Consider the following 22,695-nt stretch of genomic DNA (forward strand, 5'->3'; position numbering starts at 1 on the left):
TGCTTGATAGGGGAGGGGCCTGAGCTTTCTCTGCTGCAGTTTCACCTTCACTTACAGCACTCCTTCCCACCCCATCCTGTGACTGAACTGTAAAAGAAGGAGCACACTGATGAACTATTCTCTCTGTCACTCTGATCTTTCCTCCTATCATCATGCTCTTTGCACTACAGCACACCTGATTGGCTCCCTGTGCTGCTTCTTCATCACCCTAGCCGAGCTCTGCTGTAGAGGGGATTGGAAGAGACTCATACCAGGGGAAACATCAGGTACGTACACTGCCTGCATTAAATAATTACAGAGCTGAAATCATTTCTGGCTTTTATATCTGCCAGCAATTTAGCTTTAAACAATCTTTTAGCCCAAAATATGTGGTCAATGTCAGCTTTAAGCAGAAAAATGGTTAAACAGCCAACATGGCATTCAGCCTCAAGCTGCTTTGTTCTCCATATCCCAGATAACAACATACTTATTTTTAACCGAAAGACTCTGGAAACATCTGATATAATTTAAGACTTTCTCTAAGAAGAAGTAAAAGATGGCTGCCAACTCCTCCTTCGCCCCACCAAGAATCTGCCAGGATTACGGTTTTTACAGTCTAGTTCATTATTTCAAAACATGATGGTAGCAGCTGTTTCACAAAGGAGCAGCAAGGAATTCTTATCTCGTGTGTGCAGCGACTATTGTAAACGCTAATCCACCTGCTTAGCTAACCCCAATAACGCTATTAGTGCATGGCCTTTCCTATCTTCTACAGCACAAAATGTGCTTCAATGTTCTCATTCACCATGGCCCATTCCAGAAATTTCACTTAGCAACCTGCATTGCGGGCATAGAGCTCATTCCATTGAGACCTGTCCAGTAGAGAAGGACTGCTTTCACTAAGTACCAGTACATAGGGATCTAAGGAGCTGTACACGGCTAACTGTACAATATTTCATTAAAACTTCACTCTCACCAATGTCAGTTAAAGGGGAACTCCACTTTCTACTGGATTTTTAGATGAAGGATAAAGGGCCTGCAGTCCTGAAATAGCATACCTGGCTAAGAATGCCTCGCTCTGTTTCAGTTCTCCAGCCTCTTCGGCATTTAACGCTTCTGTGCAGTTGCAGGCAGGTGCAGTTAGCCTTCCCGCCTCTAGGTGGCTCTGCACCATTATTGCATGGCAAGGGGAGTCTCATTAGGGAATTGAACCCTTCCATAGAGTTCCTCGAGAGGAGAAGACGTCTGATTGGACACTGAACTCTCAAGAGACTTCAGCGGCCATCTTGGGTGAGGGAACCATTTAAATAAGGGAGCCCAAGTCATTTTGGCTTGCTTCTGGTGAGTTTATAGTCAGGGACATGAACAGGCTTGTGAGGGACAGCACAAAGTGTAGGGAAAGGTTTTGGTGGAGTAGAGACAGTTTAGTGCTAATCGCTGATACTCTGGTGGTCAGAACGGAGACGTGGAGCTGGTGTAAAAAGCTAAATTTTTCTATATACAGTTCCTGAATGAACGCTACCCCTGCTAGTTGAAACCACCCCCTGGTAACACATATGGTGAACACTGAGACTTTAACAAGACACGCGGCCACTCATTAAAATTAGAAGAAAAGAGGTTTAACCTTAAACTATGTAGAGGGTTCTTTATTGTAAGAGTGGCAAGGATGTGGAATTCCCTTCCACAGGCGGTGGTCTCAGCGGGGGGCATTGGTCGTTTCAAGAAACTATTAGATAAGCACCTGAACGACCACAACATACAGGGATATACAATGTAATACTGACATATAATCACACACATACTGTAGGTTTGACTTTGACTATGTAACTTTACAATTCTGCATTGCAGTGTATAAATTTTATATATATATATATATATATATATATATATATATATATATATATATATATAAATATATACAGTATCTCATAAAAGTGAGTACACCCCTCATATTTTTTTAAAATATTTAATTCTATCTTTTCATGTGACAACACTGAAGAAATGACACTTTGCTACAATATAAAGTAGTGAGTGTACAGCTTGTATAACAGTGTAAATTTGCTGTCCCCTCAAAATAACTCAACAAACAGCCATTAATGTCTAAACCCCTGGCAACAAAAGTGAGTACACCCCTAAGTGAAAATGTCCAAATTGGGCCCAAAGTGTCAATATTTTGCGTGGCCACCATTTTTTTCCAACATTGCCTTAACCCTCTTGGGCATGGTGTTTACCAGAGCTTCACAGGTTGCCACTGGAGTCCTCTTCCAGACCTCCAAGAGGACATCACGGAGACGGTGGATGTTAGAGATCTTACTCTCCTCCACCTTCCAGTTGAGGATGCCCCACAAATGCTCAATAGGGTTTAGGTCGGGGGACATGCTTGGCCAGTCAATCACTTTTACCCTCAGCTTCTTTAGCAAAGCAGTGGTCGTTTTGGAGGTGTGTTTGGGGTCGTTATCATCTTGAAATAGTGCCCTGTCGCCCAGTCTCGGAAGGGAGGGGGTCATGCTCTGCTTCAGTATATCACAGTACATGTTGGAATTCATGGTTCCCTCAATGAACTGTAGCTCCCCAGTGTCGGCAGCACTCATGCAGCCCCAGATCATGACACTCCCACCACCATGCTTGACTGTAGGTAAGACACACTTGCCGGAGCCAAGAGCCCCGCGAGTGGGGGGGGGGGTCGGTGGGCACAAGTGGCTGCATAAACTGGGCACAAGTGGCTGCATATACTGGGCTCAAGTGGCTGCATTTGATGGGCACAAATGGCTGCATATGCTGGGCACAGTGGCTGTATTTGGTGGGCGCAGTGGCTGTATTTGGTGGGCACAGTGGCTGCATATGCTGGGCACAGTGGCTGCACATGCTGGGCACAGTGGCTGCACATGATGGGCACAGTGGCTACACATAGTGGGCACAGTGGCTGCACATGATGGGCACAGTGGCTGTATTTGGTGGGCACAGTGGCTGCACATGATGGGCACAGTGGCTGTATTTGGTGGGCACAGTGGCTGCACATGATGGGCACAGTGGCTGTATTTGGTGGGCAAAGAGGCTGTATTTGGTGGACACAGTGGCTGCACATGATGAGCACAATGACTGTATTTGGTGGGCACAGTGGCTGCACATGATGGGCACAGTGGCTGCACATGATGGACACAGGGGCTGCATTTGATGCCAAAGTGGCTGTATTTGATAGGCACAGTGGCTATATATGATGGGCACAGTGGCTGCATTTGATGGGCACAGTGGCTGCATTTCATGGGCACAGTGGCTGCATTTCATGGGCACAGTGGCTGCATATGATGGCACAGTGGCTGCATTTGCTGGGCACAGTGGCTGAATTTGATAGGCACAGTGAGGCTGCAATTTATGTTTTTTTTTAAAAGTATTTTTCAGTTTGTTTGCACACCCCCCCCCCCCCAAAAAAAAATTTTGAGCACCAGCCGCCACTGCTTGACACCATCTGAACCAAATAAGTTTATTTTGGTCTCATCAGACCACAGGACATGGTTCCAGTAATCCATGTCCTTAGTCTGCTTGTCTTCAGCAAACTGTTTTCAGGCTTTCTTGTGCATCATCTTTAGGAGAGGCTTCCTTCTGGGATGACAGTCATGCAGACCAACTTGATGCAGCGTGCGGCGTATTGTCTGAACAATGACAGGCTGACCCCCCACCCCTTCAACCTCTGCAGCAATGCTGGCAGCACTCATACGTCTATTTCCCAAAGACAACCTCTGGATATGACGCTGAGCATGTGAACTCAACTTCTTTGGTCGATCATGGCGAGGCCTGTTCTGAGTGGAACCTGTCCTGTAAAACCGCTGTATGGTCTTGGCCACCGTGCTGCAGCTCAGTTTCAGGGTCTTGCCAATCTTCTTATAGCCTAGGAAGCCTAAGAAAAGAATCGCCACAATGTGATGCTGTCACCACCATGTTTCACAGTAGAGATGGTGTGTTCAGGGTGATGTGCAGTGTTAGTTTTCCGCCACACACAGCGTTTTGGTTTTAAGGCCAAAAAGTAAAATTTTGGTCTCATCTGACCAGAGCACCTTCTTCCACATGTTTGCTGTGTTCCCCACATGGCTTCTTGCAAATTGTAAACTGGACTGGCTTTCTTTCAACAATGCCTTTCTTCCTGCCACTCTTCCATAAAGGCCAGATTCCTGGAGGGCACAACTAATAGTTGTCCTGTGGACAGATTCTCCCACTTGAGCTGTGGATCTCTGCAGCTCCTCCAGAGTTACCATGGGCCTCTTGGCTGCTTCTCTGATTAATGTTCTCCTTGCCCGGCCTGTCAGTTTAGTTGGGAGAGATGTTGAGATGTTCAAAGTTTGGGATATTTTTTAATAACCTAACGTTGCTTTAAACTTCTCCACAACTTTATCCCTGAACTGTCTGGTGTGTTTCTTGGCCTTCATGATGCTGTAGGTTCTCTAACAAATTTTATGACTAAGCGAATTCCAATTCATTAAACGCGTTATTCTTTGCCAGGTCTGCATTGATGTCATGATGTCTACAATGTTGTCTGATGATTGTTATCTTCAATAAAATCTTCACTTTTGCTTCAAACCTGTGCGGTCAAACCTTTTCCTGTTCCAGTGGCTCCTATCCAGATTGCGGACTGGACCTGCACCATGAGGTTGAAGCGTGGGATTGCTCTCACCTGGAACGGCTTGGCTTTGCTTTCTACTAGACTGTTTTCTCTAACAAACCTCTGAGGGCTTCACAGAACAGCTGTATTTATACTGAGATCAGATTACACACCGGTGGACTCTATTTACTAATTAGTTCCACTAGATTTTAGCTACGGGCATCAAAGTAAAGGGGGCTGAATACAAATGCACACCACACTTTTCAGATATTTATTTGTAAAAAATGGGGAAAACCATTTATAATTTTCCTTCCACTTCACAATTATGTGCCAGTTTGTGTTGGACTATCGGATAAAACCCCCAATAAAATACATTTACGTTTTTGGTTGTAACATGACAAAATGTGGAAAATTTCAAGGGGTGTGAATACTTTTTCAAGGCACTGTATATATATTTTTTATTTTATTTTTTTTTGCATTTCTCATTGGTTAACCACTTCCTGATTAGTCTACTGTGGCAGAATGGCACGGCTGGGCGAAGCGATGTTATGTAACATCGCTTTGCCCTGTGGCCACTAGGGGCGCCTGCTCACCCCCGGAGCCGATGTGAGTGCCTGGTGGTTGCGATCACCGCCGGGCTCCCGCGATCGCTCGGGACACACAGACAACCGGGATCTGTGTGTGTAAACACACAGTTTCCGGTTCTCTGAGGGGAGAAGTGACAGATCGTCTGTTCACACAGAGTATGAACAGCGATCTATCTCTTCCCCCACACAGTCCCCTCCCCCCTTCAGTTAGAACACATACTAGGGAACACAGTAACCCCTTGATCGCCCCCTAGTGTTAACCCCTTCCCTGGCAGTGACATTTTTACAGTAGTCAATGCATTTTTATAGCACTGATCGCTGTAAAAATGCCAATGGTCCCAAAAATGTGTCAAAATTGTCTGACGTGTCTGCCATAATGTCGCAGTCCCGATAAAAATTGCAGATCGCTGCCATTACTAGTAAAAAAAAAAATAAAATAATAAAAATGCCATAAAACTATCCCCTATTTTGTAGACGCTATAACTTTTGCGCAAACCAATCAATATATGCTTTACCAAAAATATGTAGAAGAATACATATTGGTCTAAACTGAGGAAAAAAATAGTTTTAATATATTTTTGGTGTATATATATATATATATATATATATATATATATATATATATATATATATATAATAGAAATAAAAATATTGCGTTTTTTTAAAAAATTGCCTCTCTTTTTTGTTTATAGCGCAAAAAAAAAAAACAACAGAGGTGATCAAATACCACCAAAAGAAAGCGCTATTTATGGGATAAAAGTACGACAATTTTGTTTGGGTGCAATGTCGCACGACTGCGCAATTGTCAGTTAAGGCGACGCAGTGCCGAATCACAGAAGGTGCTCTGGTCAGGAAGGGGGTAAAATCTTCCGGGGCTGAAGCGGTTAAAAAAAATAAAAAAATGAAGTGATCTCTTATGTAATTGTGTCTGTGCTGACACATGTTTCCTGTAGGAATGGTAGACAGGAAAGAGTGTTCCCAGGGGAGGATGACACCACTGCTGTCTGCCCGTCTGGGTGGTGTTCTATCTATTATTCATTGTAGGGGTGGGGGAGGCGCAGGTCTTCTCGGAGCAGCTGTGACCTCACCATCTAGTCACCAAAACAGGCAATTAAGTGACAAGTCATTTATAATAACAAATGACATATCTGGGTTTAACCCCTTCAGCAGCCGACACATCTCCGCTCATCAAGACGTCTCTGTATTCCAAAGGGGGTTAGACAGTCAATTACCAGCTGCCATCTGTACGCTATATTAATGCAGTCTTGTTTATAAGACACTTCATAGAAAAAAAAAAAAAGGAGTGTTGTGTGTTTGCCGGTAAACAAACCCTAATAAATGAAGTATTTAAAGGGTACCTTCCACCGTCACCTATAGGCAGAGTTATGGCAGCTGCTATGTGTCTCCTGCAAGTGTCCCTCTTATTGCACCCAAATCACTTGGTCATTTTATTATTATATTAAAATCGTCCTCAGCACTGTACAAAACTAGATACAAATACAGCAATAACATTAAAGCTGCACCCTGGCCCCACCTTCAGTCTTGCGCTATTGTACAAGCTCATCTCGTGTACGGAAATTGCTTTCTCTGATATTGCTGCACACTGTGAGCTGCTCACAATTTGCATTAGAAGCAGCAACAATTCAGATAGAGCCTGCCCCATTTCCTGGATTGAGGACACCCAGCATCATCTAGCTCTTTCCTCCCCAGCCTTACTGCCCACCCCATTAATTCATTGGATTTCAGGGACAAGAAGCAAGGGAAAGTCTACTAAATGGGGTCACACACCAAAATAAAAGCCTCAGATTTTTCTCTGCTTTAAAAGACCTTATCTAAAGTGTTAGTTCACCTTTTCGTTAAAAAAAAAAATCAAAAGGTGAACTAACACTGTACTCCCTCCTCACCCCCCATGGTCCCCACTGTACTTACCTCCATGGAGGCTGAGCTGTTTGTACCCACACAGCCCATGTAGTAATCTGGGATTTGAAATTCCCGCTCTTCTCTCTAAAGTGCTTCTGGAATGGATCAGAGTGATTCTGATTGGTCAGTGTCAACACAGAGCATTGTCTGATCTGTCCTGGAATTGCTGCAGAAACAAGAGGAAGAAGAGCAAGGATTTTAGATCCCCCGGGCCACAGCACCCACTGACAGCTCACCTCCCATGGGGGTAAGTAAAGCGGGGACAGTGGGGGGGTGTAGGTAGGGTGTTAGTTTACCTCTTTATTTTTATGAAAAGTTGAACTAACCCTTTACATATAACATTAATAAAGTTGTGTTTGGGTCAGAGCCAGAGCGTTCCAATCAGTGCAACGTTGTAGATTTCAGAGCTGGAGGTCTGACTCAGCAGAGGGTGTGCTGAACCACTGCAGAAAGAGACACAGCAGACTGTGTGTATGAAATCCCCCCCACTGCCTCCCGCTCCCTCCTGGCAGCATATGAGGAGGAGATGGGATAACAAAACAACTGCATAGGACATTGGGACATGTAGTCCTGAAGGAGTGCAATGTAATGCAAGTGAATAGGGGCTGTGGACTTAACTACCTAGGCCCCCCTGCAGCAAGAGGAGGAGAGCAGCAACATTTTCCTGAGCATTCAGGGTCAGAAGGATAGAGCTGGGAGGACCAGAGGAGAGAACTGAGTCTTGTGAGGTCCTGATTGCAGTGTTGCCAACCTACCAGATTGAAATTTACTGACACAACACCCAAAATTTACTGCCACAGCCACGTTTTTACTGGCATTTCCAAAAATTACAGTTTTAAGAGCAAATTTCTGTATTTAGGCCACAAACAAGTACACTATACAATTAGCGATGTGATTTAAAGTAGATGTTAAGGCAAAATACATACACTATATTACCAAAAGTATTAGGACGCCTGCCTTTACACGCACATGAACTTTATTGGCATCTCAGTCTTATGCCCCGTACACACGGTCGGACTTTGTTCGGACATTCCGACAACAAAATATTAGGATTTTTTCAGACGGATGTTGGCTCAAACTTGTCTTGCATACACACGGTCACACAAAGTTGTCGGAAAATCTGATCGTTTTAAACGCGGTGACGTAAAACATGTACGTCGGGACTATAAACGGGGCAGTGGCCAATAGCTTTCATCTCTTTATTTATTCTGAGCATGCGTGGCACTTTGTCCGTCGGATTTGTGAACACACGATCGGAATTTCCAACAACAGATTTTGTTGTCGGAAAATTTTATCTCCTGCTCTCCAACTTTGTGTGTCGGAAAATCCGATGGAAAATGTCCGATGGAGCCCACACACGGTCGGAATTTCCGACAACACGCTCCGATCGGACATTTTCCATCGGAAAATCCGACCGTGTGTACGGGGCATTAGTCCATAGGGTTCAATATTGAGTTGGCCCACCCTTTACAGATATAACAGCTTCAACTCTCATGGGAAGGATGTCCACAAGGTTTAGGAGTGTGTCTATGGGAATGTTTGACCATTCTTTCAAAAGCACATTTCTGAGGTCAGGCACTGATGTTGGGCAAGATGGCCTGGCTTGCAGTCTCCGCTCCAGTTCCACATCCCAAAGGTGTTCCATCAGGTTGAGGACAGGACTGTGCATGCCAGTCAAGTTCCTCCACCCCAAATTTGCTCACCCATGTCTTTATGGACCTTGCTTTGTGTACTGGTCCAAATCAGTTGGTTGATGGAGGATTATGATGTGGGGATGTTCTTCAGGGGTTGGGTTTGGCCTCTTAGTTGAAGGGAACTCTTAAGGCGTCAGCATACCAAGACATTTTGGACAATTTCATGCTCCCAACATTGTGGGAACAGTTTGGGGGTGGCCCCTTCCTGTTCCAACATGACTGTGCTGAGGTCTCCGCCAGACCTGCCCCCTGCCAATGTTCAGCCGAAAACTCCAACTCGCCAAAATCTCTAACCACATCACTTCCGGTGACTGTCCAGCAGCAATAATTGGAGATTTGGACGAGTTGGCTGTTTTCTCAGAACAATGGCAGCATATACAGTAGGGTACATGACGAGTTGGCTGTTTTGTCAGAATACCAGGTAAGAAGGAAAAAAGTTGTTGCTGCCTTGGAGGCGGCCATGTTGTTGGTCAGTACTGGGTGGACTAATAATGTCCACTCATTATGTTGTGTACCATAATGTATACGCTGCCGCTGTTCTGTCAAAACAACCAATTATTGCTGCTGAATCGTCACCGGAAGTGACGTGGTTGGAGATTTTGGCGAATTGGAGTTTTCGGCAGAACACCGACTTCACCCAAACACACTGGAGCAGGCATTCGGATGGTCTTGGCCAAGCACATCACAGCCATTTTTTTAACTGGCAACTTTTTACTGTCACTGGCATTTACTGGCAGGAGAAAAGTGCCCATTTTTTACTGGCTGCCTGTAAAAATACTGACGGTTGGCAACACTCCCTGATTGTAAAGACAGAGTCACCGGGGGCTGGATTCCTGCGGACAGCAGACTGCCAAGTATTCTGGACAAGATTTACTGTGTGCCAGGACTAGTGAGTGGAGTCCACTGTACTTATCCCATTACTGTCAGCAGTTTAATGCCAGTAGAGTTTGCCCATTACTTAGACGTCCAACACTCATTCATTGCATGAGTTTGTATTATACATTGCGTGGTATAAATGTCAAATGTAGCAAGCGATGTGAGAAAATACAAAAGAAAAAGCTTCACTCTAATGCAAATCTATAATAACATAACCACCCAGTGTCCAATCTGTGGAAATATTGAACCAAAATGTCCATTAAAAAAATGAAAGACCACCAAATAAATCAAATCCACTGTGTTTAGCAATCTTCCAAAGTAACACACTGGTGCTCCCTTGGTTCACCACTCCCCAACAGACAGACCCTAACCACATACCTCTCTTATAACAGATTGGCATATAGCGCTTTATGAGATGAGCGTTCAATCCCGCCAGGTCACCTGTGCTCACCTTCTCCACCATGTCCAGAGTTCTATGCTATCTATGCATGAAGGTAATAAACCTTTTCAGAGCAGCATTCCCCCCCAGCCCCCCCTAATACTTTCCTGAGCCCCCTCTCGATCCAACGATGTGCACAAGTGCCCCCGGCTTTCCGGAGACTGCCTACTCATTTTTTTTGGGCGCTCCTCTCCAATCGCCTCAGTTACAGTATGAGTACATAGGGATGTTATTATGCAGTCTTAGAAAAGTATAACACCACCTGGACCTCTCGAACATTTTTTATTTGCATTTTTTTGACGTATGATATTGATATTGCACCCCATGTCCCCACTATGCCCAGTGCAACAGCCCCCTGCGTCCGCCCCCTGGTTACAATGCTGCTATATGTATGCTTAGGGGATTGGGGCATTTGAAAAATAATCATTCTTATTGGAAAGTAAATATGCATTGGAAATGCCGGATGAAATAAATACTTAGGCTTTTTTGTGTTAACCAGATGATGTGGATTTGATGCACTCGTCTCCGGGGATTTCTTGAAATAGAGGCTTATGGCAGTTGTGGATCTTCCAGTTGCCGCTGAAGCGTGTTGTATGTCTAACCAGGTGGTCTCAGGAGGGGAACATTACAGCATGGCACCATGGGACTTCATGTTGTGTCTGCCTGAGCCGCAATTATTCTGTATACAATGAAGTCACCAGAGATAGCCCTGGCGCCTCTACTGAGCTGCGGCTCAAACTCCATTTTCCCCTGGCTGTGTACACTGCAGGCTCCCTTCTACTAGATGTACATTACACATTACAGGCTGCTCTTAGCATTGTCAGCATAAAAAAACACCCTCGCCAGCATCACAGAGAAGTTGATCGACTTGGTATACATTACCGTTTGTCTATAAAATGGTAAGTGGAGAAAAATATACCAACCAATCAGATGGGAGCAGAAACAGAAGCTGCAGTTTGATTGGTTGGCACACACATGGGCCCATACCTAAAGATCTGTAAATGTCAGATCCATAATAACATGTGCCAACTGCATCCTATCCTAGCGACAGAAGGTCATTTACGCTCTAACGCTGCACATATGTAAAGGCCATTTCACATCTGCATGGTGCGTTTTTGGTGCGTTGGATTTTAGGCATGTTACTGCCTCTAGGTGCGTTACTGTGCATTGAATGCTATAGAACATGGATTTTGCTGAAAGCGCTTTAAAGATGCAGCATGCAGGACTTTTTTTTTCAAAGCGGAACGCCACCCAAAAGGGGAAGCACCCAAAAGTGCCAAATGTGGCAGCGAGGGGGTACCTGGTTTTGACAGGTATCTGTTCCCACTGCCAGGTAAGATCGCTGCTCGGCAATCTACGGCATTTCCAGCCCCTCCTCCTATCCCCGCTGCCTTCTGGGACACACAGAGGTCCCAGAAGACAGCAGGACCATTCAGGAAGCGTATGTGCAGGAGGAAAGAGTCTGTGAAGCCACAAGGCTTCACTTTCTGTTTCCCTTACTACAGATGCTGGCGCCTGCACCCAAAGCCAATTTACGAATCGGCTAGGAGGTGCTGACATTGCGGGATCCCTGGACAGGTAAGTGTCCTTATATTAAAAGTCAGTATTTGTAGCTGCTGACTTTTAATTTTTTTTTTACAGACTGGAACTTTATTGCACGGTACCTAAAATGCACATAAAAATGCACAGGTATAACGGGGGTATAAACATTGCACAAACCTTACATGCATACATGTCATATTTTTATACGGCTTTGTGCATGTATCCCTAAAGGGGTTGTAAACCCTAGTTTTTTTTGTTTTTTTTAATTAACAAACATGTCATACTTACTGCCACTGTGAAGTTCATTTTGCACAGAGTGGGCCCGAACCTGCTCCTCTGGGGTCCCACGGCGGCGCTGGTGGCACCTCCCCGCATTGAGTGTCCACGTTGGAGAAGCTCTCTCCTTGGTGGACACCCATGTGGGCGCGCTCCCGAGTCCTGCATCTGTGTCCATTCACACAGAATGCAGGACTCGGCCCCGCCCCCCATTGGATTTGATTGACAGCAGCGGGAGCCAACGCCTGAGCTGCTATCAATCTATCCAATCGGGACACAAGACACCAGCTACAGATGGTGTGCTTGTTCCTGGCCAGAGGATGACAGCGTCCAGGTAAGTAAAACATCAGGGTCGGGGGGGCATAGAATGCATTAAGGTGAAAAACCATGAGGGTTTACAACCCCTTTAAGGGATTCTGCAGGAAATGTGCTTCACACAGTCATTGCATTGGATTCCAGTGCACTACGCCCCCACTCTTCTGAGTTAGATTTTTGGAGTTTATCTACAAAAATGTTGCTGTGCGAACGTCTCAAGTATTCACTCTGTTGTCACAGATAAACCTGTATTCTGCCTAATACGTTTTTTTTTTCTATGATCAGCAGCTCCATCTATTGACCATAATGGGATATTATCTTGATTGAGGTATTTCACGAAAATACTGCATTATGGCCACAAGATGGAGCTCTTTTAAAAAAACAAACAAAATATTTTGTAGACGCTAAAACTTTTGTGCAAACCAATCAATATACGCTTATTGTGATTTTTTTAAACAAAAATATGTAGAAGAATACATATCGGCCTAAACTGAGGAAGAAATTTGTTTTTTTATATATTTTTTGGGATATTTATTATAGCAAAAAGTAAAAAATATTGCTTTTTTTCTAAATTGTCGGTCTTTTTTTGTTTAAAAACCACAGAGGTGATCAAATACCACCAAAAGAAAGCTCTATTTGTGGGAAAAAAGGATGTCAATTTTGTTTGGGTGCAACATCACACGACCGCGCAATTGTCAGTTAAGGCTATGCCGTATCGCAAAAAGTGCTCTGGTCAGGAAGAGGGTAAATCCTTCCGGGCCTGAAGTGGTTAAAATATGGTAGTGCTTTTTAAAGAGCCAAGAAGTATTTCATTTAGAGCATTTGGAGAATCAGCCTACGGATTATCGATCCGTTGATCCCCACTGAGTCGGTGGATGCTCACTGTGCAAAGATGGGCCTGTCAGATCTCCGCTCTCCTCTATAAGAGATCGGATGAAAACGGACTGCCTGTCCATTTTCATCCGATTCGATCCGCCAGATGGATGGAAAATAGGACCACCATCTGTCTGGATTTAGCGGAGCGGGTCGGATATCAACAGACATATGACATCCATCGCTCCATAGAGATGCATAGAGCGTCCGTTCAGGTCTGCCTGAAAAAACTGACAGGTGGACCTGAACGGTCCGCATGTGTGAAAGGGGCCTTAATCTGATTCTGGGAGAGTCTTGCCTTTAGAAATGAGTGTTAGCATTCTAGCATGGTTCCAGTGGAAAATGAGAGACCTAGCTGCCAATGGCAGTAGCTGTTTGTGGACCTCTAGAGCAGTGATGGCGAACCTTGGCATCCCAGATGTTTTGGAACTACATTTCCCATCATGCTCAAATACACTGCACAGTGCATGAGCATCATGGGAAATGTAGTTCCAAAACATCTGGGGCGGCAAGGTTCGCCATCACTGCTCTAGAGGGTGTCACTGAGCCAACCCCCCACCTAATCAAGAGAGTTGAGGCATGTGATGTAAAAGTGTTGAAGTGTTTTATAATATTTTAGCGGGCACTTCCTCAGGGCCAGATTTTCTCAATGCGTTAAAATTTACAGATGACCGTGTTTTACAGTCTGACAACCAACATATTTTTACATGGAATTAAATCATGGATTGATAGAGAGTAGGGATGAGCCCGAACACCCCCCGGTTCGGTTCGCACCAGAACCTGCGAACGGACCGAAAATTTGCGCGAACTTTAGAACCCCATTGAAGTCTATGGGACTTGAATGTTCGAAATCAAAAGTGCTAATTTTAAAGGCTAATTTGCATGGTATTGTCCTAAAAAGGGTTTGGGGACCCGGGTCCTGCCCCAGGGGACATGTATCAATGCAAAAAACATTTTTTAAAAACGGTCGTTTTTTCGGGAGCAGTGATTTTAATGATGCTTAAAGTGAAATAAAAGTGAAATATTCCTTTAAATATCGTACCTGGGGGGTGTCTATAGTATGCCTGTAAAGTGGCGCGTGTTTCCCGTGCTTAGAACAGTCCCTGCACAAAATGAAATTTTTAAAGGAATAAAAGTCATTTAAAACTGTTTACGGCTTTAATGTAATGTCCGGTCACGGTAATATGGTTGAAAATCAGTGAGACAAATGGCATGGGTACCCCCCAGTCAATTAACAGGCCCTTTGGGTCTTGTATGGATATTAAGGGGAACCCCGCACCCAAATTAAAAAAAGGAAAGGCATGGGGCCGCCAGGCCCTATATACGCTGAACAGCAGTATACAGGCGGTGCAAACAAGACAGGGACTGTAGGTTGTTGTTAAGTAGAATCTGTTTGTAATTTTGAACTGGTACATTTCTAAAGTGTAGCTCCAGCCAAAAAATCTATTTTTAAGCTTCTTGGAAAACATAGGGAAGGGTTATCACCCCTGTGACATTTGTTTTGCTGTCTGTGCACCTCTTCAGAAGATTTTACCTCACTTTCTGTCCCAATGACAAATGTTTTTTGACAATTTGGGGTTTTAAGTGAAACAAGGATTGGTGATAAAGCATCAGTGGAAAGGAGACATGTTTTTCCCATATTAACTCTTACAGGAGAGAATTTCCCTTCCTAGGGGTAGATTTCATCTCACTTCCTGTTGTCTCCTTCCGTTTGCAAGTAGGAGTCGTTTATAAGTTGGATGTTTGAAAGTAGGGGCATGCCCTATATACTCTGCAGAAATTGGGGCCTTAGGTGTTGGTATTGCCACAACACTGTAAGCCCTCACAGTTACTCTTGGTGGGCGCAGGAACGGGCCGTGCTGTGAAATATTAGATCAAGAATTGTAATAACATGCCCCTGTTGAACAGGGTCAGAAAAATTGGGCCTTTGGTGGTGGTGGTGCTGGTGCCACAACACTGTAAGCCCTCACAGTTACTCTTGGTGGGCGCAGAAACGGGCCCTGCTGTGAAATATTAGATCAAGAATTGTAATTACATGTCCCTGTTGAACAGGGGCTGAAAAATTGGGCCTTAGGCACTGGTGCTGGTGCCACAACAATGCAACCCCTCACAGATACTCTAGTTGGAGCGCAGGAACGAGCCCTGCTGCAAAGTATTGCATCAAAAATTGTAATTACACGCCCCTGTTAAAACCAAGATTAAAATCTACTCACAAAGGTAGGAAGAAAAAATCGCACTATATACAGTCACAAAGCGATTGGTCCACTGGTAGCGGTTTCCAGGTCCTAGGAAGAGGACGTATGAACCGCTGCTGGCTAACGCGTTTCGAAGGTGTCCCTTCTTCATCAGAGCCTTATCGGTGCTAGTCTCTTGCTACTCTTTATACATGTGTCTATCTGAGAAACACTCCTCAGATTAGTACTGAAACCCCTCCCCTAATGGGTGGGAGGTCCTACAATGGGGATGGACCTTGGCCACATCGTTAAAAAATGATAATGACCAGGCCATGGAGGAAGAAGAAGAGGAGGGGGTGGAGGAGAGAGGTGTGTCAGAATCACCAGTAGTAGCATTTTGGAGGCGTGGTGGCGGAACAGCCTCCAACACTATTGCACCTTGTCCTGCATCCTTTCCAGCTGCCAGCAGAGTCACCCAATGCGCTGTGAAACTTAAGTAACGTCCCTGTCCATGCCTGCTGGACCATGAGTCAGTGGTAATATGCACCTTACCGCTGACCGCCCTGTCCAGCGAGGCATGGACATTGCCTTCGACATGCCAGTAGAGAGCCGGAATCGCCTTCCGTGAGAAAAAGTGGCGTTTGGGTACCTGCCACTGAGGAGCCGCACATTCCACAAACTCATGGAAGGGGGCAGAGTCTACCAACTGAAAAGGTAGCAGTTGAAGTGCTAGCAATTTTGCCAAGTTAGCATTCAACCGCTGGGTATGTGGATGGCTGGGAGCGAACTCCTTTCGGCGGTGCAGCAGCAGTACAGCAGATTGCCCACAAGTACTTGGCTGTGACACACCTAATTCTACACCTTCATTCCTCTCAGTGCAGGTCTCAGAGAGGACTGAAGGTATAGTGGGGTTGGAGATCTCAGCTGATGAGGAGCAAGGAGAGGTCCTTCTTGTTCTTTGTGTGGGTCTTTTAGGTACGCTTGCCAACAAACTGCATGGCAGGTCAACATATGTCTGGTCAAGCATGTGGTGCCCAAGCGGGAGATGTTTTGGCCACGCGAGATACGCTTGAGACATATGTTGCAAATAGCAGCGGTGCGATCTGATGCACTCATCTCAAAAAAGCCCCACACCAAAGAACTTTTGGAATAACACGCAGAGACAGCAGCACCCTGCACATGCGGAGCTTTGCAGTGTGATACAGTCAGTGTGCTGCCCTTAGGCTGGCCCCTGGAGGGCATCCTGCCTCGTTGGTGATGTGCCTCCTCCTCCTCTCTCCTATCAGGCACCCACGTGGAGTCAGTGACCTCATCATCCCCTCCCTCCTCATCACTGGAGCAAACCTGGCAGTATGCTGCAGCAGGGGCAACATGACTGCCAGATTGCTGCCCTTCTTGGGCACCCCCTCTGTCTGGGCTGACGTTACTGCCTTCCTCTAGCTGAGTACCATCTTAAGAGCCTTCAAAACGCTGGGCATCCTCCTGGAGCATGTACCCAATACTGTAGTCAAACAGTTCGGGGGACTCCTCAGGAGGACATGGTGGGGCTAGGGAAGGAGTGACTGATTCCATTGAGCCAAGGGAAGATGCTGGGTTGGCAGTTGCTTTGCCAGACAAAGTACCCTGAGCATGGGTGAGAGAGGATGAGGAGGATGAGGACGGCTTGGTCATCCACTCGACCAAGTCTTCTGCATGTTGCGGCTCAACACGGCCAGCTGCCGAAAAAAAGGCCAAGCATGTCCCACCACCACGTGCTGATGAGGATGCACCGTGTCCACGACCAGCACTGTTGCCTCTAGACACAGAGCCTGCTTGCCCTCTTTTATTGGCTTGTGACTGTTTACCTCTCCTTGATGGCCTTCCAGACATACTAATGGCCTGCAGTGAGATGTAGCTGCACTAAGCTGGGATATATATATATATATATACTGATACTGCAGCTAGCAAAATCAACTGCCTGCCTGTAGTACTATTAGTATGAGAACACCACCAATCTTCTACAGGTAGCTTTAGCTGAACACTGTGCAGAGGTCGCACTACACTAACTTGTAGCTTTAGCTGAACACTGTGCAGAGGTCGCACTACACTAACTCGTAGCATTAGCTGAACACTGTGCAGTGGACGCACTACACTAACGTTTAAATAATGTAGCTGCCTGCGGTAGTGATAGGATGAGGAAAACACCACCAACCTTCTACAGGTAGCTTTAGCCGAACACTGTGCAGAGAACGCACTACACTAACGTTTAAATAATGTAGCTGCCTACGGTAGTGATAGGATCAGGAAAACACCACCAACCTTCTACAGGTAGCTTTAGCTGAACACTGTGCAGAGGATGCACTACACTAACGTTTAAATAATGTAGCTGCCTGCGGTAGTGATAGGATCAGGAAAACATCACCAACCTTCTACAGGTAGCTTTAGCTGAACACTGTGCAGAGGACGCACTATACTAACATTTAAATATTGTAGCTGCCTGTGGTAGTGATAGGATCAGGAAAACACCGCCAACCTTCTACAGGTAGCTTTAGCTGAACACTGTGCAGAGGACGCACTACACTAACTTGTAAATAATGTAGTTGCCTGCGGTAGTGATAGGATCAGGAAAACACCACCAACCTTCTACAGGTAACTTTAGCTGAACACTGTGCAGAGTTCGCACTACACTAACGTATAAATAATGTAGCTGCCTGCGGTAGTGATAGGATCAGGAAAACACCACCAACCTTCTACAGGTAGCTTTAGCTGAACACTGTGCAGAGGTCGCACTACACTAACGTGTAAATAATGTAGCTGCCTGCGGTAGTGATAGGATCAGAAAAACACCACCAATCTTCTACAGGTAGCTTTAGCTGAACACTGTGCAGAGGTTGCACTACAATAACTTGTAGCTTTAGCTGAACATTGTGCAGAGGTCGCACTACTCTAACTTGTAGCTTTAGCTGAACACTGTGCAGAGGTCGCACTACACTAACATGTAGCTTTAGCTGAACACTGTGCAGAGGTCGCACTACACTAACTTGTAGCTTTAGCTGAACACTGTGCAGAGGTCGCACTACACTAACTCGTAGCTTTAGCTGAACACTGTGCAGAGGTCGCACTACTCTAACTTGTAGCTTTAGCTGAACACTGTGCAGAGGTCGCACTACACTAACATGTAGCTTTAGCTGAACACTGTGCAGAGGTTGCACTACACTAACTTGTAGCTTTAGCTGAACACTGTGCAGAGGACGCACTACACTAACGTTTAAATAATGTAGCTGCCTGCGATAGTGATAGGATCAGGAAAACACCACCATCCTTCTACAGGTAGCTTTAGCTTGAACATTGTGCAGAGGTCGCACTACACTAACTTGTAGCTTTAGCTGAACACTGTGCAGAGGTCGCACTACACTAACTTGTAGCTTTAGCTGAACACTGTGCAGAGGTCACACTACACTAACATGTCGCTTTAGCTGAACACTGTGCAGAGGTCGCACTACACTAACTTGTAGCTTTAGCTGAACACTGTGCAGAGGTCGCACTACACTAACATTTAAATAATGTAGCTGCCTGCTGTAGTGATAGGATCAGGAAAACACCACCAACCTTCTACAGGTAGCTTTAGCTGAACACTGTGCAGGGGATGCACTACACTAACATTTAAATAATGTAGCTGCCTGCAGTAGTGATAGGATCAGGAAAACACCACCAACCTTCTACAGGTAGCTTTAGCTGAACACTGTGCAGAGGTCGCACTACACTAACTTGTAGCTTTAGCTGAACACTGTGCAGAGGTCACACTACACTAACTCGTAGCTTTAGCTGAACACTGTGCAGAGGTCGCACTACACTAACTCGTAGCTTTAGCTGAACACTGTGCAGAGGTCACACTACATTAAACATATAAACAATACACTGTAAGTGCAGCTAACTGACTGACTGTCCTGCCTAATCTATCTAACTTAAATCAAATGACACTGTCTCTCTGTCTCTCAACGCCGGAACACACTACACAGGGCCGACGTGCAGGCGGCCTTATATAGTGTGGGGCGTGTACTAAACCCCCTGAGCCATAATTGGCCAAAGCCACCCTGGCTTTGGCCAATTACAGCTCTCTGTATAGACGGCGCTATGATTGGCCAAGCATGCGGGTCATAGTGCATGCTTGGCCAATCATCAGCCAGCAATGCACTGCGATGCCGCAGTGAATTATGGGCCATGACGCGCCACTTGAATTTGGCGCGAACGGCACAGATCGTTCGCAATTCGGCTGTACTGATTACGTATTTTAACTTGATATGCTTGATTCAATCTGATCTGTCTTCAATTGTGTTTTTTTATTGAGTGTGATATGAGAAACAAAGCCAAAGAAATTCCCAGCTCAACTTACTGAACCAGCCTGCAACCAACTGAATTATCCTGTCTAATGCTCCGTATACACGATCGGATTTTCCGCCAACAAATGTTGGATGTGAGCTTGTTGGCGGAAAGTCCAACCGTGTTTGCTGCATCGAACATTTGTTGTCCAACTTTCCGCCAACAAATGTTGGCTAGCAGGTTCTCAAATTTCCCGCCAACAAATTTTTGTTGTCGGACTTTCCGATCATGTGTACATCGCACAAAAGTCCATGCATGCTCAGAAGCAGAAGCGGACGGTCTTGTAAACTAGCGTTCATAATGGAGAATTAACATTTGTGACATGGCAAATTATGAAATCTCCAAATGCAGCGCACAATTCTATTCTTCTTTAATGGGATAATAATGAAGCTGCTTTGCTGGTGATACTGATGGAGTTATTGCAAACAAATTTTCAAAGGCTTTTTTTTTCAAGTAATATCAAGAATAATAATAATAATAGCTAAATGAAAAACTCAAAAAGAAAAGCGCGAAACAACACTCACCAAACTTCTACTAACATGAAATTAGCAGAAGGAGCCCAAAGGGTGGCGCTAAAGAGCTGAAAAACCATGTAGTACGTCTAGTACGTCACTACGTTCGTAATCGTTGGCCAATATTTGTGTGACCATGTGTATGCAAGACAAGTTTGAGCCAACAACCATTGAACAAAATTCCACGGTTTTGTTGTCGGAAAGTCTGATCGTGTGTACTGGACATAACAGTATGCGTTAAAAATAGGGGTTTAGTTTGCACACCCTTATAGTGAGGGCAGTGGCCATTTGTTTGTACTGTTGATATGAGTTGTGTCACACAGATTTGCCTGTCCCATACACAAAATCTATATTTTTTTTGCTGGCTTGTGAATTTTGAAGAAGTAAGGGTAGCATTGATTTCAGCATAATTTCTCTATTCTCTTACAGACTTCTAATCAGCCCCAATTACTATACCTTTATATCCCAGATCAGCCCCGATTCATACAAATTCAGACTTCAGATCAACCCCAATTCTTGTACCTTCAGACTTCAGATCAGTCCTAATTCCTGCACCTTTAGACCTCAGATCAGCTCAATTCCTGCACCTTCAGACCTCAGATCAGCTCAATTCCTGCACCTTCAGAAATCAGATCAGCCCCACTTCCTGCACCTTTAGGAGATCAGATCAATCTCAATTAATGTACCTTCAGACCGCAGAAGAATTCCAACTGCTACACCTTCATACCTCAGATCGGCCCCAGTTCCTGCACCCTTAGTCCTCAGATTACCCCTACTTCCTGCACCTTCAGATCTCCAATCAGCCCCAATTCCTGCACCTTTAGTCCTCAGACACACCCTAATTCCTGCACCTTCATACTTCAGATCAACCCCAAATAAAACACCTTCATACTTCAGTTCAACCTCAATTCCTGCACCTTCATACTTCAGATCAACCCCGATTCCTGCAACTTCTAATCCCAAATCAGCCCTAATTCCTGCACCTTCAGATCTCAGATGAGCGCTAATTCTTGCACCTTCATACTTCAGATCAACCCCACATAATGCTCCTTCAGGCCTCAGCCTGGTACATATACCTATCTCTGATATATTGGTTATTAATATTATTTTTTTATGGTTCTGGTAATACTAAATAAGGGAGAGATGTACAAAACCACTATATGTTCAATAAGTAGAACTTTTTTAATTTTTGGATGGAAACATATTGACACCCCTATAAGGTTTTTTTTTCTGCTACCTTTTTGTGTGATTAACCTTTACCTCTGGTTGTGTCTCTCGGATAGGATATGAGGTTTGCACGCACAGAATAGTAAAAAAAAAAGTGTTAGAACCTGTCAGGTTTTATTTTATTCTCCGTGTACCTGTTAAGATGTCTTTACTTCCTGTTGTGTCACTAGGGCAGGAAATGCTTGAAAATCTTTCTTGTGGGGACACAGACAGCATTTAAAACCTATCCATCCCCCACTCCAGCAAAATGTAAAAATGTTTTGACTAAAGTTCAAGTTTAACAAAGATAAATCTTTAAAAGTAGCCATTTTAGCAAATCACACGTCTATCATTTGATGTGTAACGCATTTCAAAAGTAGCATGTCCTTTTTTAAGCACAACAGGACCGAGGAATGACCTCAAATTTCAAAGCAGCAGAATGCTTCTGAATTTTTGAGAGCAGAGAAATATTAAACCTTTACACGTGTAAGGCTGCAAATTTTAAAAGTTGACATTACTTTCCAAATAACTTCTCACAGCAGAACCTCTGTTGACTTTCCAGAGCAATAGGAAATTAGATTTTATATGTCTTTTCATTGTGTGATTATTTAGTGGGTTTGTTTTTGTTAAGCAAATATTCACACATATTTTCAGGTGCATAAAGTTTGTAATAGTATTTATCCTGTTTTATTGTTATCTGCAATTTATGCATAAATTACCATGCATTTGCATAACATTGTTTGAGCTTGGCTTGTTTGTAGGGAAAGGAATTCTCTCTCGGTTTGGAACAATAATACTCCATTGACATAAAGTTGTTTTTATTAAAGTGTTGAAAATGGAAATGCAGTTGAATCGTGAAACACTGTAGCACCGCTTAGAAGAATCCATTTATGCCGGCAAAACTTGTTACTGTTTCTATAACATGCTCACCCATTGTTCCATTTTTACAGAAACAAAATAACAGTTCTGAACTGGTTATTCGGAATTGTCATGTAAAAAATGTCTCTACTCAGCTGAAAATGTCTTACAGGAGAATTGCAGTCCGGATAAACATTTTTAGTAAATGTACATAATCACAGGTTAGGTGCAGTCGGGGTTTATTCTTTGTTTAATGGAGAGCTGCTGCAGTACTGCGCTGACGCTTAATTTTGGCATACTACCTTTTCTTAACCCATTTTGGCTCTGGAAGGTTTACCCCCCTTCATAACCAGGCCATTTTTTGCAGTACGGCACTGCGTCATTTTAACTGACAATTGCGCGGTCGTGCGACGTTGTACCCAAATTGATGTCCTTTTTTTCCCCAACAAATAGAGCTTTCTTTTAGTGGTATTTGATCACCTCTGCGGTTT

The sequence above is a fragment of the Aquarana catesbeiana genome, linkage group LG07 (assembly GCF_042186555.1).
Source record: "Aquarana catesbeiana isolate 2022-GZ linkage group LG07, ASM4218655v1, whole genome shotgun sequence".
Taxonomy (NCBI): Eukaryota; Metazoa; Chordata; class Amphibia; order Anura; family Ranidae; genus Aquarana; species Aquarana catesbeiana.